The following is a 17225-nucleotide window of genomic DNA, read 5'->3' as shown; positions in this document are numbered from 1 at the left end:
TTTTGTTACAAGGCTATTTTGTTGGGGCTGTTTTGTCAGGGCTGTTATGATGGGGGTGCGGTTATTAGCCATTGCAAGGAAGTTATGGAGACCTCCTGGGTGTGAAGGCTGATCTGACATGAAACCTGTGGGGTAAAGCTAAGATTCTAAGCATTGTTTGAAGGAGAATCTGTAAACTCTTACTTTCTGCTTGCATTTAAACTCTGGTGATCCCCAGCACAGAAAAGAGCCATTGTACATATTGATTTTTCCATAGCAAATAATTGTAATTGTAGTTTATAGTAACATAATAAAGATTAGTGTGAAGTGACTCCTATAGCTTCCAGATTGGTATTGTTATTTCTATAATTACTCTTTCCCAACAATAACAGTCTTTATAATAAACTGCAAGGTAACTTTCTAGCTTCTCAGAATTTTTTTGTTGTTAATTATTATAGTTTTTTTTGCATTGTTACCATTCATACAGTTAATTCCTGTCACAGATCCAATAACATTCCTTGCTAGTCCTTCCAGATCTTTCATACCATCTGTTTATCCCCCACCCCCCCAGACATGTTTCCTCTCTCCTAATTCTCTTCCTCCAGTTCTAAAAGTTTTCTCTTTCACACTCTCATTTCAGATATTAATCCCCCTTCCTTCATCCTTCTAAACATTCTTTCCCCTTCTTGTCCCCTCCCTCTATAAATTTCCTCTTTGCATCTCCTCCCTCCAGGCACTCTTTCCTCCTTTCCTCCCACTCCCTTCCTCTGTCCAGATCTTATTTTCTCTTTTGACTCTTCCTTCTCTATATATGCTCTTTCCCCTTCTAATCTCCTCTCTCCATATACTCTTTCCATCTTTTTACTTTGATGGCCTGAATATATTCTCCCTGTCTCACTCCCTACTTCTAGTATTTCCCTCTTTCTTACTCTCTTCCACCCTCTAGATGCTATTCACTCACCTCCTTTAGCTTCTCCTTCCCAAGCCATTCCCCCTCATTCAATTCATTGGGTCGTCTCCTCCTTTTGTCCATTGCAGCTGAATTGAAGGTGGAGGTCACCTCTGGCCCCAACCTGGTAACACTTTATTTTTTGGAAAATAATGACTGCTTATATCTGTAAGCTTGAATGGGGCTGTGTGGTTACCCACTCTTCATCCGCTTTCCCATCATGAATCTCTACAAGCCAGCAACAGCAGAAACATTTAATTGAACATCACCTCTTGCTGTTAACTAAGGGAAAAGAGGCTGCACAGTTGAGATGGGTACAGAAGCAGACAGTGCTGCCTGGCAGGAAAAATATCAGACAGATACTCCTTGCAGCATGATGGCCCTTGGTAGCTGCTTTATTTGACCCCCAACCTCTGGCTCCAGCTAAGAGTATCCACTGGTTTCAAGAAATGTGCCAAAGGGCTACCATGCACACCTGCAGGCATAAGCAGTCTTATGGTAAAAACAATTGTTGCTTGTCTTCACTATTGAACAACCATGTTTTTTCCAGATGTATACCTTTTTTCAGTGTAGAAGATGAACAGTCACAACCACTTCAACTGGACCTTAATCAAATTTCTTTTACCTAAAAAGAAAAGCTTCTGGAATACTATCTTATTTATCATGCAGTGTGGAAGAACATAGAAAGCAAGATACTGATAGGCATCTGTGACCTTCTGACTTTCATGCTCTTATTTTGTGCCTTAGAGGTTCATTTTAAAAATATAATTTACATATTTGTGCACAGAAATGACTTGTTATAAAATTCCCTATAGTATATGTTGGTAAAAATATGCATTCGATGCCCTTCACAATCAGAGGTGTTCCAATGGCAGGAAGTGTGGTGGGGTTTGGACCTTTGTTGCACATTGTTGGATTTTCAAAAGTACATGTGGAAATTTTTGTCAAAATCTTTGTGTACAAGGCTGAGCTAAATAGCAGGTGTTAAAGTATATGTACACTTGCAATGGGGTACTTTTCAAAAGGAAAGCATGAGTGCACTTTCCTGTTGAAAATCTGTGGAACTTATGCACATACTTGCTGCACAAGTTAGGTGTCCTCTAATGGTTAATTTTGTTCTGCTGCATGTTTCCAGCATTTGTTCAGCTCTACCAAGAAAGCTAACAATTTTGAAGTACAGATATGGAAGCTCAGCTTCAAAATGGATGATACGAATGATTTCCATTTGTGCTAAAAGTAGTAGTAGTTGCCAGTTCACTACATTATATTTTTTCATTAATTTTTCCAGGAGAGGCCATGTGAGTGTGGCTCTCCGCTTGGCTTTCTGCGCCGGCCCTCTAGTTCCTCAGCAGGACTTTTAGCCGTTTCAACTTTATTTTATCAGTCTTTGTATAATTATAACTAAACTTCACAGTTCAGTTAAAAAAACAAAACAAAATCTTGTTTCTCCACAAAGAGCAGCCGCCTCCCGGTTCAGCCTTCTACAAGACACTGACACAAATTTTTACTTAAGTTGAAGGTGGACTTTTTTATACACATAAAGTTGAGAATATCAAGGGCTTATGTTCATACCAGTTCCTCTTTAGTAGAAAAAAATACTTATGGGGTCTTCCAGTGGACTTCTATAGACCATGCAGTTTCTACCCTAGGACCCTGGGTTTTCAACTTCCCACAACCTCCTCCTGGGGCCATGACAAAGTGCTTTCCCCTCCATGGGAACTCCTCCAGGCATTCTCCTTCTCAGAGGTCTTATGGAAACCACTCTCTTTTTTCCTCAGGTTTTTGAGTAAGTTGTCTCGATATACCCCTACCTTTCCTGAGCTGCAACTCAGCATGGGCGTTAAAGTGCAACAGAAACCATTAACACAGACTACAATTGCATTTAAATGGATGTGATGTAGTCATTAAATATCCCTCAGTCATGCTTTTAAAAAAAGATTTCCTTTCTGTTGTGCGGGGAGAAATTTTGTGCCAGATCCAGCAGCAAAGAAGGTTGGCACTCTCTCTCTCTCTCACTCCAATCCAACCGCCCTGCCCCAAAATAGCAATCTCCCTCCCTTTGTCTCCCTAAAATGACCCAACTCATCCACTTGTCCTCCACAAGTACAAAAAAATAAAATAACTGTTGGTCTATTGGGCCCCCAACTCATCCAAATCCGATCAAATCCTGCCCTTGCCCCCAAGACAAAAATCAACTGGTAGTTTAAAGGTGTCCCCCTCTCTCTCTCTCTCTCTCTCCCCCCCCCCCCCCCCCCCCCCCACGACCAGACACCCTGTCCTCAAATTTAAAAAGAAAAAATCCCTGGTGTCTAGCAGCACACCACAAAACCTTCCCCGATCTCCCCAGACATAAATTAAATAAACAACATACATACGTTTCTACAATGCCAGAATTTAAAACCTTAGACTTTTCTGAGCCGATTCCTTTTATATTTAAATATTTTCTTTATGCAAGCAGTTTTTGAATTTCCTTTGCCACTTTTCCTGACCCATTTCATAAGGCAGTTCTATATTGGTATCTTTAGTGTATTGTTTAGTTTTTTGTGAGTTTTTTAGTGCTGTTTTTTTTAATTAATTTGTTACGTGTTCTTCAAAATGAGCTAACCTTTTGACACTTTTCAGATGACTAGCATAGTTTTTATGATACAGTACAGTTAGGTTTTTTTTTTTTAATTCTTGTGGAAAGTATTTTTGCAATTATCTTTTCACATTGGTTTTGGATTGGTTTTTTTTCACCTAGCTGCTCTCTGCAGACATGGGACTCTCTCTATACACCTCACAAGTTTTTTTTAGATGTGTACACCATATCATTTTACATATCTTCTATTCGTTTGGCTTTTTATTAACACCATGACAACATTATAAAGCTGTTATTTTTGATTACATGACTACAGTTTTTTCTTTTTTTCTTTTATCCTTTTTTTCCAGTTTGCCCTATTATTCTCAACCCTTGTTATGGCTCTTTGCATTATTTTTAACGCATGCTCATTTTTAAACCTGGTCTGTCTTCATAGGCGCCCGGTATAAGAGGCTTGGACAGGCTAAGCCTCCCCTGCTGTGCTCTGAGAGGTTTAAATTGTTGATTTACCTCCATCCTCACAGCAGGAGCTGCAGTGAAAGCCCTGTAGCCTTGTGTAACCAGTTGTAGAAATTGGTTTATGGTTTGTTTACCTTACTGCTGGGAGAGCAGGGGGGGGGGGGGGTTGGCTGGGTTACCAGGGAAAAGATCATTTTATTTTCATTATAGTGTTTGGAATATGTCCACTTTGAGAATCAGGTGCTCAACATTAAAAGTTTATATTTATTTACTTATTTATGGCATTTTATCCCACATTAACATGAATTAGGGTGTTTTGTGGCTGTACATGAGAATTGTGAGGATATGATCCCTTGTTTCATATTGTTGACGGTCTGCATTTTCGTATGGGTGGTATATTGGTTTATTAGGTTCTGCCCAGTGTAATATTTATGGTACAGTAAGGTTCTGAGTGTGTTTTTTGCACAAAGTTGTGCCTAGTGTTTAGCAGTTGAGCGATTGTGCTTAGAATATGCTTTGAGCAACCACTTTATTCTTGACATATGATACATATCTAATATCTAAATTTAATAAAAGGTATTAATTGTGACTTTTATTTTTATTTATTTATTTTTTTCTGTGTGTTATCAGACAATTATGGATTTAAGCTCCACCCCTGGCCCTGCCCCCTTTAGCCTCCCCAAACAGTTGGGCCACCGACCGCCTATGTCTGTCTTTTATAGCATTTGCACATTTGTATGAAGTTAATATTTATCCTGCAGAAAGGTACAATATTCTTATTCATTTACCAATATCTTCTCCTTCCCCCCTTTTTAGATATCGAATATCACCAGTATCATTTTTAGATGTAGCTTTATATCGACATACATTCAACTAAAGGTATATTTTTTTGGGGGACCACATCTTTTTTTATTGCTTTTATATATACATGTACATTTATAGTCACATTCATATTTTGTTGTTATTACTATTCAATATTATGGTTTTACATTTATTTTATGTTTTGAATACCAGAATACATGTTGCTTATATGTTTATTGGTTCATTTTATGTATTTATACTGGGTCAAACCATCTTTTAAATATGTTATATTTTATATTGATTTTAATTCGTATATATATGTGTTTGTAGACTCCTGAGGAAGGCCTTTGCGTGTCGAAACACGACTCGTGCCGAGTCTTTGGATGTTCTAATAAAGGTGTTATTTTGGACATCGTCTGTTGCCCTTTCCTTTGTCACCCTTGTTGTGACTGTTTCGTCTGTGTGTCTACAAGAGTTACTGCTCTTCTGTTTTTCTGCCGCATCATAACCATATGGCATTTTAGTACTCCTTATGTGGCCACAGCCCCCAGTACATCTAAAACCTCCTTTGTACCAGGATTTGAATTGTGCATTGAAGTCAACCATATGAGAGTGTCTGTCCTTGTCCTTATCTCTGAACTGGTAATATATCTGAAAACATTATCGTTTTTTCCAAGTGCCTGGTTCCATCCTGGGAAGGACTACTGCATTTTTCACATGTATTACCATGGAAGGGAATGCTTTCACTTGGTGTACATGCTTTTAGGAAGAAAATAAGTTTATTAAAGTTATTTTCTCTGTAATTCAGTCCTATTAGGGTTTATATGTCTTTCTGCTAGGTGCATTGTCCCAGGCTGAGGCTACCATGGAGTTCAATAGTCACAAATAATCATCCAGATATTCTGAGCAAGCAGAGGGTATCAAGAAATATGACTCCCAGAAAACAATACTCCAAAGATAATACTTTTCATTAAAAAGCAATTTGTCCTCCTGAGCTCATACAGAGCTACAGTTCAGCACTTCTGGCATTCTGAGTGATTTGTGCAGAGTATTTCAATCTCTCAGATTTTGAGTCAGTATTGAAAGGACAAAATGTTGCATTACTTACACCTAACAGCTGTGTAACAAAAACAGTAAAAATGAGAACTTTTGTTTGTTATCAAAAAAAGATAAGAACAGAGACAGACAGACAGGCTATCCAACTGCTCAGCACATAAGAAACCGCAGCGTCTTGTTATCAGAGTCTCACACAGAGCAGACCACTTGATTGACAGTCTGCCTCAAGTCAGCCACAGAACCAGCCAGCATTCAACCATGAAATCACTAAAATCCAGAATGTGTGACCATCTTTATGAATTATATATGTGATGGTAAAAGTTTCATATTCAAGGAAATAAATCTTCCTAGACTCAAATCCAGACATTCTTTGAACTAAGGTCCATAAAGACTTTAACCAGTTTATTATGTCTCAGTTTACTCTGATATCGAATTGTTGGTAGAGTCATTCAGTACAGATAATTTAGTAAATGGAGCCATTAAATTAATCATTTTAGTCTCATGAAGTCATAGGCAGTAGAACAAGAGGGCCCACCAGGGCCATAGTCTACCAACATGATCTCTGCATCTAGTGAGTTGAGGGCGGGGGCAAGAGCAAAGTTTAGCTTAATTGGAAGTACCAGATTCCTCTTCATCCACCCACAGAGGCCTGGTGTGTCATAAATTAGATTATTACTACTAGTTATCATTTCTGTAAGTGTTACTAGAAGTACATTGCTCTATACAAGTACAGATAGAAGACAGTGCCTACTTAGTAGAGCTCATAATCTAGTCAGTATAACACACAGCTAGATGAATTAGAGAGAGCCAATGAAAGGTATGCAGCTAGGACTGGCATTTAAGAAAGAGGCAGCAGGGCAGAGAAACAAGATGGGCATGTTCCCAGATTTTCAGGTCCAGGACAACCGTCTCCCTCTTAAATTCCAGTCCTGGCTTCACATCTTGCATTGGCCCTCTCTGGTTCATCTAACTGTATGTTGTACCTCACCTTAACCATTTTGTTTCAGATTTCAATCTACTTGTTGTTCTTGAAGTAACTTTCTGTATTTCCTGCTGTCTGTGCTTTCCCCTAATGTTTTAAGGAGAGGAAGTAGCTAGTGGTTAGTACACAGGATGAGAAAAAATAGTTGCTTACCTGTAACAGTAGTTCTCCGTGGACAGTAGATCATCTAGCCATACAGCTGAAGTGACTCCCTGAGCTTTCCAAAACACAGAAAACTCAAATATAGCTCTCTGTACATGTCCTTCTCACCACTGATAGCCACCATATATACCATAGATTCAGCCTCCCACCAGAGGCATAGCTAGGTGGGTCACCAGGGGAGCGGCTGCTCCCCCAATCAGACTTTCAACAGAGCCAGCACCTATTTTCACGTGATCTGTCGTATTTAAAATACACAACAGCATCGTCAACAGTCTGCCCGTCAACAGTTCGCTGTCTGCTCCCCCATGCCCTCAACCTGGCTACTCTACTGCCTCCCGCCTCAGTGTAATCAAAAAGCTGGCAGCAACTCTGGGTGGTGGGTGGGTCTGTCTGGCTAGATGATCTACTGTCCCATGGAGAACTACCGTTACAGGTAAGCAACTATTTTTTCTCCATGGACAGTGATCATCTAGCCACACAGCTGAAGACTCCCAAGCTATAAGAGGAAAAGTCCGTAAAAGAATATGAAACGTATAAAGATGTAATGATAGTAGGACTGTTCCTGGAAATGGAGGAGGTGGTGAGTTGACACCTCAAATTAATAAAAACAGTTGTTGCATAGTTCCTCATCCATGTATCATGATATGCGGAGTTTGAAAGAAGTGATCACAGCAACTTTGCTCCTAGTAGAAAAAGATGCAAGGTTCAGTCTACTGAGGTAAAGGACACTTTGTGAGACAGTCAGTCAGAGGATTTAGTACAAGTTAATAATAGACAAAGAGGATGATTATACAGTAATGCTATCTGGATAGTATGTGGAAAATGGTCAGTAAACTGGTAATATATTATACTGGTTAATATGGAATGAAGCAACAGGTTGGGGCAGAAACTGCAGATGCATGCGAAGAATCCTTATTACGTTCCAAATTTAAGTATTAGTTCAATATCACAGTAGTGATTGAACTATGGGAGACTAGAAGATCATATTAACACTTTGGAAAGTATTGTACCAGTCCAAAGTGCTCACTTGAAAGATAAATGAGAAAGTAACATATTTAGAAGCAGTAAAAAAAGTTGGTTGGTTAAAGATTCGCTGGTACAATAGAATAAGTTTGAGATCTTGGAAAACAAGTTGAGAATACTGAATTTAAGGGTACTTAACTTCCAGTGTATCCCTCTTATCACCTAGAGAACATTTTAAGAAGTTCCTTAAGGAGTCCCTTGGATTAACAGAAAAAAACCCCTTGTTCTTCCCTTTCAAAAGGTGTATTACCTTCCATTTAAAAAGAAAAAGGAAGAGCAAAGACCTAGTAAAGTGGATGACAATGTCTCTCCTGGCAGTTTACATTTTTTTTTTGGGTGGGGGGGGGGGGGGGAGGAACCACAGGAAACAGCAACATTTGTTTATGGGTCTGATAAGTACTATATTATGCAATTATATTTCCGTTGATAGCAAAAATCAGTTTATTGGTCAATGTGTATGGCTATCTACTGATGTGTTTAAACAAATGCAGGATAAGAGAAAAGCGTTTCTTGCAATACATCAAGTACAGTCTATAGATGAACATTTCTTTTTGTGTTTCCTGGTGAAATGTGTAATTAAACATAGTGGACACACATATTTTTTGGGACCCTAAGCAATTAAAAGTTTTTCTAGATTCTAAGAAAAATATTTTTAGTTAACTATCGTGATGCTGACTAAATATTGTGTTTGAGAACTGAGAACTGATTTGAGAACTGAGCATGGTTGAAAATGGAATGTTATCCTATTCTATCACTAGTTTTGTACTAGTGGTTTCTTTGGTTCTTTCATCAACATCTACTCCCAATTTTTCTGTGACCTCTCCCCTAGTTATTGCGGACTTGGATGATACCTACTAGTGTTATTTTTAACAAATTGATTTCTTTCTTTGTGAATAGTGTATCATAATTTTTCTTTCAAAGGTTTTCTTTGTTAATTTTTTGTTATGATGCCAAATTATGTATTTTATAGGATTGTTGTAACAGGGGTAATGTTGGAATTATTATGACTGTTGAGTTTAATTATCAAAACCTCGGAGGTGAGGAACCTTGGAGTGGAGGAGTCACCTAGTGGTTAGGGTGGTGGACTTTGGTCCTGAGGAGCTGAGTTTCAATTCCCACTTCAGGCACAGGCAGCTCCTTGTGACTCTGGCAAGTCACTTAACCCTCCATTGCCCCATGTAAGCCCCATTGAGCCTGCCATGAGTGGGAAAGTGTGGGGTACAAATGTAACAAAAAAAAAAATAGGAGCCTGGAATTTAATTGAAGGGGTGGGGCATAAGGCTGCCAGTTTAACTAGGGCACTGAATACCCCTTGGCCGCATTAATTCCTTCAGTTCCACGAGGGAAGGGATGATGCTGGATCTAGTGCTCACAAATGGAGGTGTATTTTCTCTCCGAAATCTTAAGGTTCAGGCAAGCTCTGCAGGACCCAAAAAGCAAACAGGCAAATAGTCCACAAAGGCCAGATCGGCGAAGGGTAGGAAGCAGACTGGAAAGAACAAACAGTCCAATAAATAGGTCCAAAACACTTTATTAAGCAAATGAAGTGAAGTGGTTTAAAAACTTTGCCCATCTTGGCCAAGTTTTTACCTGAAGGCTGCCTCAGGGGCTTGAATACTGTAGAGCAAACTAATATAAATACCATATAGAGCAATACCAAATAATAATAGTAACAAACCATATTAAAACATACATAATTAAAAACATAAAGTAATGTATATATTCCTTAAACTCAAACAAACTCATATACCATGCAAATAATAGCATATTAACCTCCCCCCTCATATATTAAGAAGTGTCCTCAAACATTACTTATATGCTTTAGACATGTGTGCATGTTAAATTAAAAAGTCTGTGCTTCTTGACTTACACATACAAAAGCAGAACACAATGTGTTGAAGCGATGTGTTTCAGAGAAAACATGCTTGAAACCTACATACCCAGGTTGAGGTATAAAAAAATCTTGCACCAAAGCTGGCAAAAAGGGAAAACAAAACAATGAGCAACATCATGAACACCTTATATCAAAACCTAGGATGTTGTTCACTACAATAGCTTGTATCCATACAACCACATAACAATAGTGAACTCAAATATTGTATAAATAATATACAAATTTATTTCAAAAGAACGGAGGAAAAGACCTCATAAACTGGTGGCTATGCAACTTCCAATGCAAATGTCTCCATTGCCAACAACCCACTAAATTCAATCACTGTCAAAAAACCTCTGGTTTCAATTTGTGAAATTGGAATATTCAATGCTCAAATTCAAACAATATTTTTATATGTCATTTATGCACTTTAAGCATTTTTATATTCTTCCTCCAAACGGAACTTTTGCATAAATATTAATATTCTTTAAAAGGGTTAAAAAAACAGTGGCACAGCTCTATCTCTTATGTGCAGCGAATGCTCTTCATCCCACCCTGTTTAGTCTCACTAAAGAACCATTCTAAAAATAGCACCTCTACTTATGAAGATGCCAATGAATATGTGGCCAATGAAATTTCAAAATGTCATGATTCACTCAAGTTTAGAATGCAAGAATATATCCTTATAGACAGCACTGCCTACTCAATCATTACTGTTTAGGACCTGAAGGCTCTTGAGATTATCTGTGAATCCAAGGTTACTTTCTTTGAAGCAATTGCCTGTCGTACATTGCTGCCATGGGCATTTTTGAATTACTGATCAATGGTGAACCAAACAAATGATCAAAGTTGTGACTGGATCCCTAATAATGCACCACCAAGGGGGGCTCTATTTTTTTTTTGCCTCTGCACACTTGACCTATGCTCATTAATGCCCAGATGTAAGTTTCTTATCTTTTGCTATATTTGTACCCAATGCTTTCCACTCATGGGGCAATGGAGAGTTAAGTGACTTGCCCAAGTCACAAGGAGCTGCCTGTGCCTGAAGTGGGAATCAAACTCCAATTCTTCAATTCTCCAGGACCCAAAGCCCACCACCCTAACCACTAGGCTACTCCTCCACTTATGGTTTTCCTGACATGCATTTGCAATAAACTCTATCTCAAAACATATGTCACGTGGTCAAACTGCAAGCTGTACTTATACTCAAACTCTATGTTCTCCCACTACAGGATTCCACAAACTCATTGCATTCCACTGTCATTAAACATGTTTTACAATTGCCACATTTACAATGACCCTTATCCATATTTATATTAATAGCTTCCATGGGCTTAGGTAACATCACCCTACTTAACAGTTCTTTCAAATTACGACCTCTAGAAAATGCAATTCTTAATGATGATCTTGGAATACGGGTGAGTTTTAGGAATGTTCCAGTTTTTTCTTACACTATTTGCCACCACCTCCCCCCTCTTGAAATTTTCAAAAGCATGCTTTTACTTTATCTTCGGCTTTGGAGTTAATGGATCTAAAAGTAACCAGGTTTGATCATTGAATTTAGCCCGGGTATAAGCTGTCTTTCAAGACTTTGTACAGATGTCCTCTCTCACTGAAAAATCTTCTTGCCTGTGATTTGAAATTTGCATCCTTGGTACAGATTCTCTGAAATCTTACAAACTGTGAATATGGTATTGAACAACCATAATGCCTGAAAGAATGCAAAAGCAGCTCCAAAAGGAGAAAAATGTTAAGAAAAAGAAGAGCATACTCACTGTTACACTCCCTCACATGCTCCAAATAGGTTGCTATTCAAGAGAGACCTGCCGCTCATTATTGCTTATAAACTAGCTCGTGATCAGGACAAACCATACTTAATATCTTGTAAAAGGCCTCATGAAATATATTTTAAAAACCCACCTAATTTTGTTTAAAAACAAAGTAATAACTTGTATATTTAAAAAAATAATAGTAATACCTGAGCTATGTCTGTATGGATCAAAATCACAAGCACTGAACCACTTGAAAACAGCAAGATTTTTTTTGAAAAATGGCTTACTTTTAAAAACGATTATGAAAATAAGTTAAAAAGGGGTAGCGGACCTAAAACATATAAAAAATACAATTCAAATCGTAAAACCACTGGAAAAAGGAAGGAATAAAATACAACCGCTGTGCGTTCCAGTGGTGCAGTCATGTAGTGATGATGTATATTGCATCTGCATGCTGTTCTGTTCGAGAGGGCAAAATGAGAAGTGAAAATATAAAAAAAAACCTCAAAAAGAAGAGATTTTAAATGAAATGAATGAAAAAGGAGACTTCATATAAAACAAATCTGTTATGTTGGAAAACACATGTTAGTGTGTAAACATGTCACTAATCAATATTACATTGCATAATCATTCACTCTGATACCTTACAGAATGGGCACACTTGTTTAATAAAATCTTTTTGGACCTATTTATTGAACTATTTGTTCTTCCCAGTCTGCTTCTTACCCTTCACCGGCGAAGCTCTGCAGAACTCCAGGGAATATGCCTGTCCCTAGCAATTGAAAGCACAATATTAAAGCACTACTTTCAACTGGCTGCACTGCAGTTGGAGGACTCCCTCTCAGCCAGTGGCGTACAGAGGGCGGGGCGGTGGGGGCGGACTGCCCCGGGTGCAGGTCGTGAGGGGGGTGCTGCCATGGTGTCTTCCTCCCCCCCAACTGGTGCGGTGCTGCTGTGTTTACCCCCCGATGCTGTATGGTGCTGCAAAGGGGGTCCCATCCCCTCCCGACTGGTGCGGTGGTGCATGGGTGTCCTTTCCCCCCATCCCCCGACTAGTGCGGTATCACTCTCCCCCTCCTCGTTTCACGCCCGCTCCACTGTGCAGGTCTTTAACTTCGAAGCGTCCGGCAGCATCAGCAATGTAAGCGCTGCCATCAGCCAGCCCTGGAAGCCTTCTCTGGACAGCGTCCCGCCTACGCGGGAAGCTGTATAGAGGATGCTTCCGGGGCAGACAGAAGCCAGCACTTTCATTGCTGAGACCACTGCTGGGGGGCCTGGAAGCTGGAGGCATGCAGGAGCAAGAACAGGCATGGAGTGAGGAGTGCGGAGAGTGCTACCGCACTAGTCATGGGGGGGCGAGCGATACCGCAAGTCGGGGGGGGGGGGGGGGAGCGATGCCAGACAGACAGACCGACGACCAAAGGGAAAGGGGGTTGGAGAGAGGAGGATGTGTGTGATGCACTTCTAAGGGAAGAGGGGGTGGAGACAGCGATGCCAGACCTAAGGGACGGGTGGTGGAGAGATGAAGGAAAGCAATGGCAGTTGAATGGGAAAAGGGGGGGTGGAAGAGAAAGGAGTGAGAGTGATGCTAGATCTAAGGGAAGCAAGAAGGGGAGGGAAGACAAGGTGGGATGCATGAGGGAGAAGAGACTGGGAAAAGCTGGAGGGGGAGGGGGGACGAGCGAGATGCAGTACTATGAAGCAGGGGAGAGAGAAAACTGGCCTCTGGGTTTGGAGTGCAGGATAGAGGGAGAAGAACATGGGAAGGGGAAGGGGACACAGCAAATGCTGAACATGGGGGAATAGGGACAGAGACACAGAGGGGAGGTTATGGATAGGAGAGGAGAGGGAGTAAGATGGAATGACAGTGGACATGGAGAGAAAACAGTCAAATAGACAGGAGCAGAGATGGATATGGTTAGGGGAACAGAAAGTGGAGAGAGAGAAAGATGGAGAGAGGAGGAGATGCTGGAATGTATTTGAAAGGATAGATAGGGAGGCACATGCTCGTTAGAAGGGAAAGAAAGGCAGGCAGTGGATGGAAGGGGCAGAGAAAGCAGACACTGGATGAAAGGGAGAGAGAAAGAGAGCAGATGCTGGATGGAAGGAGAGAGTGAAGAGGAGGAAAAGCAGAAACCAGAGTGACAAAGGTAGAAACAAGATGATTGATTATTTGCTTTAGAATAAAGTAGTATTGTAGCTGTGGTGATAAACAGAAAATGAAAATAAGGTGATCTTTTGTTGGACTAATTTTAAAACATTTTTGACTAACTTTCAGAGACCAAAACCAACATCCTTAGGTCAGGACAGGACCATAACAGCAGTATACTGTACTGACCTGAGGAAGGAGGTTTTGGCCTCTGAAAGCTAATTGAAAAATGTATTAGTCCAATAAAATGGTATTATCTTATTTTCTATTTTTTGTTTTATTTCTATTTGTTAATTTGTAATGTGGCGATCGGTATTTGTCAGTTTTTCCAATTTACTGTCTGCTATCTTTATATTTTGCAAGTATTAGGGGACATGCATCACTGGTTTCTGTGGTTGTTGCATTGTATGCAGAATCTGGCTTCTTGGGGGTTCAGTTTAATTTTAGTTTGTGGTTACATTCTATACTTGGGAGGGGTATCAGTGTTCTATATTTGTTGGCAGGATCAATGATTGGCCCGGGTGTTAAAATACGCTAGAATTACGCCACTGCTCTCAGCTTAGATGGAACAGTGCCAAAGACCCCTTCACTCTTTAGCCAGTCCATTTATCTCCCACTTGCCCCCCCCCGTTGGCTCCAGGGTGAATCAAATTTTCTCCCGCTCCTCCCTCTGTCATCCTCCCCCAGCAACAGTAGATGTAACTCCGGGTCTTCTATTCCTTCTGTTCACTCCTGACATACATGAAATTCCCCATTCCGAATTTTAGCAGGAGAGGAGTTTCCTGGGTGTTATGTACAGTCCTTCTATATGGAGAGTTATGAGGAAAAAGTGAATGTGCTAAATGAATATTTCTGCTATTTGTTCAGGGAGGAAAATCATAGAAGGGCCACAGTTGGCTGGCAAGGGTACATAAGTACATAAGTGTTGCCATACTGGGAGAGACCAAAGATCCATCAAGCCCAGCATCCTGCTTCCAACATTGGCCAATCCAGGTTACAAGTACCTGGCTAGATCCCAAAACAGTAAAATACATTTTATGTTACTTATCCTAAAAATAAGCAGTGGATTTTCCCCAAGTCCATCTTAATAATGGCCTATGGACTTTTAGGAAGCTATCCAAACCTTTTTTAAACCCCACTAAGCTAACTACTTTTACCACATTCTCTGGCAATGAATTCCAGAGTTTAATTACATGTTGAGTGAAGAAATATTTTCTTTGATTTGTTTTAAATTTACTACTTGTAGCTTCATTACGTGCCCCCCCCCCCCCCCAATCCTAATATTTTTAGAAAGAGTAAACAAGCGATTCACATCTACCTATTCTACTCCACTCATTTTATAGACCTCTATCATATCTCCTCTCAGTCATCTTTTCTCCAAGCTGAAGAGCCCTAGCCGCTTTAGCCTTTCCTCATAGGGAACTCGGCCCATCCCCTTTATCATTTTTGTCACCCTTCTCTGTACCTTTCTAATTCCACTATATCTTTTTTTGAGATGCGGTGACCAGAATTGTATATATGGGAATGGAGTAGATATTGCACTGTTCACAGAAGTAAGTGTTTATGAACATTGGACACAGACAAGAGGTTATCTAGCAGCAAAAGCTTGAAATTCCCTTCCATGGGGCATAAGGGTACTACAAGATTATAAAAAATGTAGACCGTTCCTTAAAATGTATCTTTTACAAAAATATGTATTAGTTCTGGGTTAGATGTTTGACTTTAATTTGTATTTCCCAGGAATGCCTGTCTACTTACTTTTGTTATCCGCTCTGAGCTGTAAAAAGTCCATGCAGTATATAATAATTGTCTGAAATGTAAGAGATTTTGAACTAAAGAGATAGATTTTGCTACCTATATGTTTAAGTACCAGCACTTAGGAACTGGGCTTTGCAAAACTGTCCAATTGGAGCCAACTAAGGAGCTGACTCCTCCTCCCCCATGGGGTGGGTTTGAATACCAGAGAACTAAGTACAATTCTGTTTTCAATCACTCCTCCAAACCTCAGGTCCAAAGGAGCAGTTAGCTGACAGTTATTCATGTCTTGGAGCAGGTGTAAAAGGAGATCGGAAAATGTTTTTGAAGTATATGTGTATTTGATGTATTTCCATTTGTAAAATAAGAAACACACTTACCCCTCCCCCATCTCGATATTTTAAACTATATAACTGGCCAGGAATGACTCCTGGCTGGTTAAATGCCACTTAACCATCTAGCGCATCAATATTCAGCAGGAGATCACCAGTTATCTCCCGCTGAATATTGCGGCTAGTGCTTAGTGAATAGCTGGTTATATTGCGTGATATAACCGGCTATCCTTTAATATCAGTATGTTGCTAGCTAAGTTGGTGGCCAGATTAGGTCCCCAAAATAGCAGGCCACTTTAAACTTAATTGGCTAGCACTGAACCGGTTTGGCCGATTAAATTTAAACTGGCCAAAAAAAACACCTGGATATTCCATGGCTGTCATGGATAACGGCCTGGCATTGATACCTGGCTGACTGCTGACCATGGAATTTAGCTATGGCTCCCTCCTGTGGTCTGAATATTGGGCCCTTATAATTCTATTTCTAACCAAAAACTGTTGCCAAAAACATGTCTCCTTCAAAACTGTGTATGCCAGATGTATACGTGACGCTTTTTAAAAAACTGCTAGTTATATGTGTATGTATATGTGTAGTGTTTTTTTTTTACATATGTAGACCTTCTAAATTGTCTTCTTAGTTTTTCTAGTTGTTTAATAAAATGTATTGTCTGACCTTACTTATGTAATTTAAAATGTATGATCTGAAACATTATGGACCAGATTCTATAAATGTTTAAAATGTGGGCACGCCAGAATAACACGTGTAGCACTATTCTATAAACCATGTCTACATAAGATGTTTATAGAATAGCACGTAGACTGGGGGAATGTATGTACATTTAGGCATGGCCATTTATGCCATTAAAAACCTGGTGTAAATACCTGTGCCTAAATGTACACGTGTTCCCCCGAATTCTATAATAACACACATAATTTGATTGATGCCTGAACATGCCTAGACTCCTCCCCTGGTTGCCCCCCCCTTGTTTTCAGCTATGCGCATTGAGATTTACGCACACCTCTTCTTAGAATATGCCTAAAAAAAGCATTTGTAAATTTCAATTATTGCCAATTAGTGATAATTGGTTGTTATCAGCCAATTACTATCTCTAATTGACTTGTTACTCAATTGAGTAGTGTGCACAAATTGGCTGCACGCAGAATTTAATCCACACTATTCACCATGCTTTAACTAGAATCTGGGTGTATATGTAAGACAAATTGGACATGAATGGACAGTTGGTCTACTTGAGGCTTTTTGCCTCTATTTTTAGCCTACAGACTATGAATGAATGTTGGGGTTGATAAGCAATGGAGTTTAAGTGAGCTGTGTTTGGATATCCAATGACACAACC

The sequence above is a fragment of the Microcaecilia unicolor genome, chromosome 2, assembly GCF_901765095.1.
Source record: "Microcaecilia unicolor chromosome 2, aMicUni1.1, whole genome shotgun sequence".
NCBI lineage: Eukaryota > Metazoa > Chordata > Amphibia > Gymnophiona > Siphonopidae > Microcaecilia > Microcaecilia unicolor.
The sequence above is the reverse complement of the archived record's forward strand: the minus strand, read 5'-3'. Positions refer to the sequence as shown.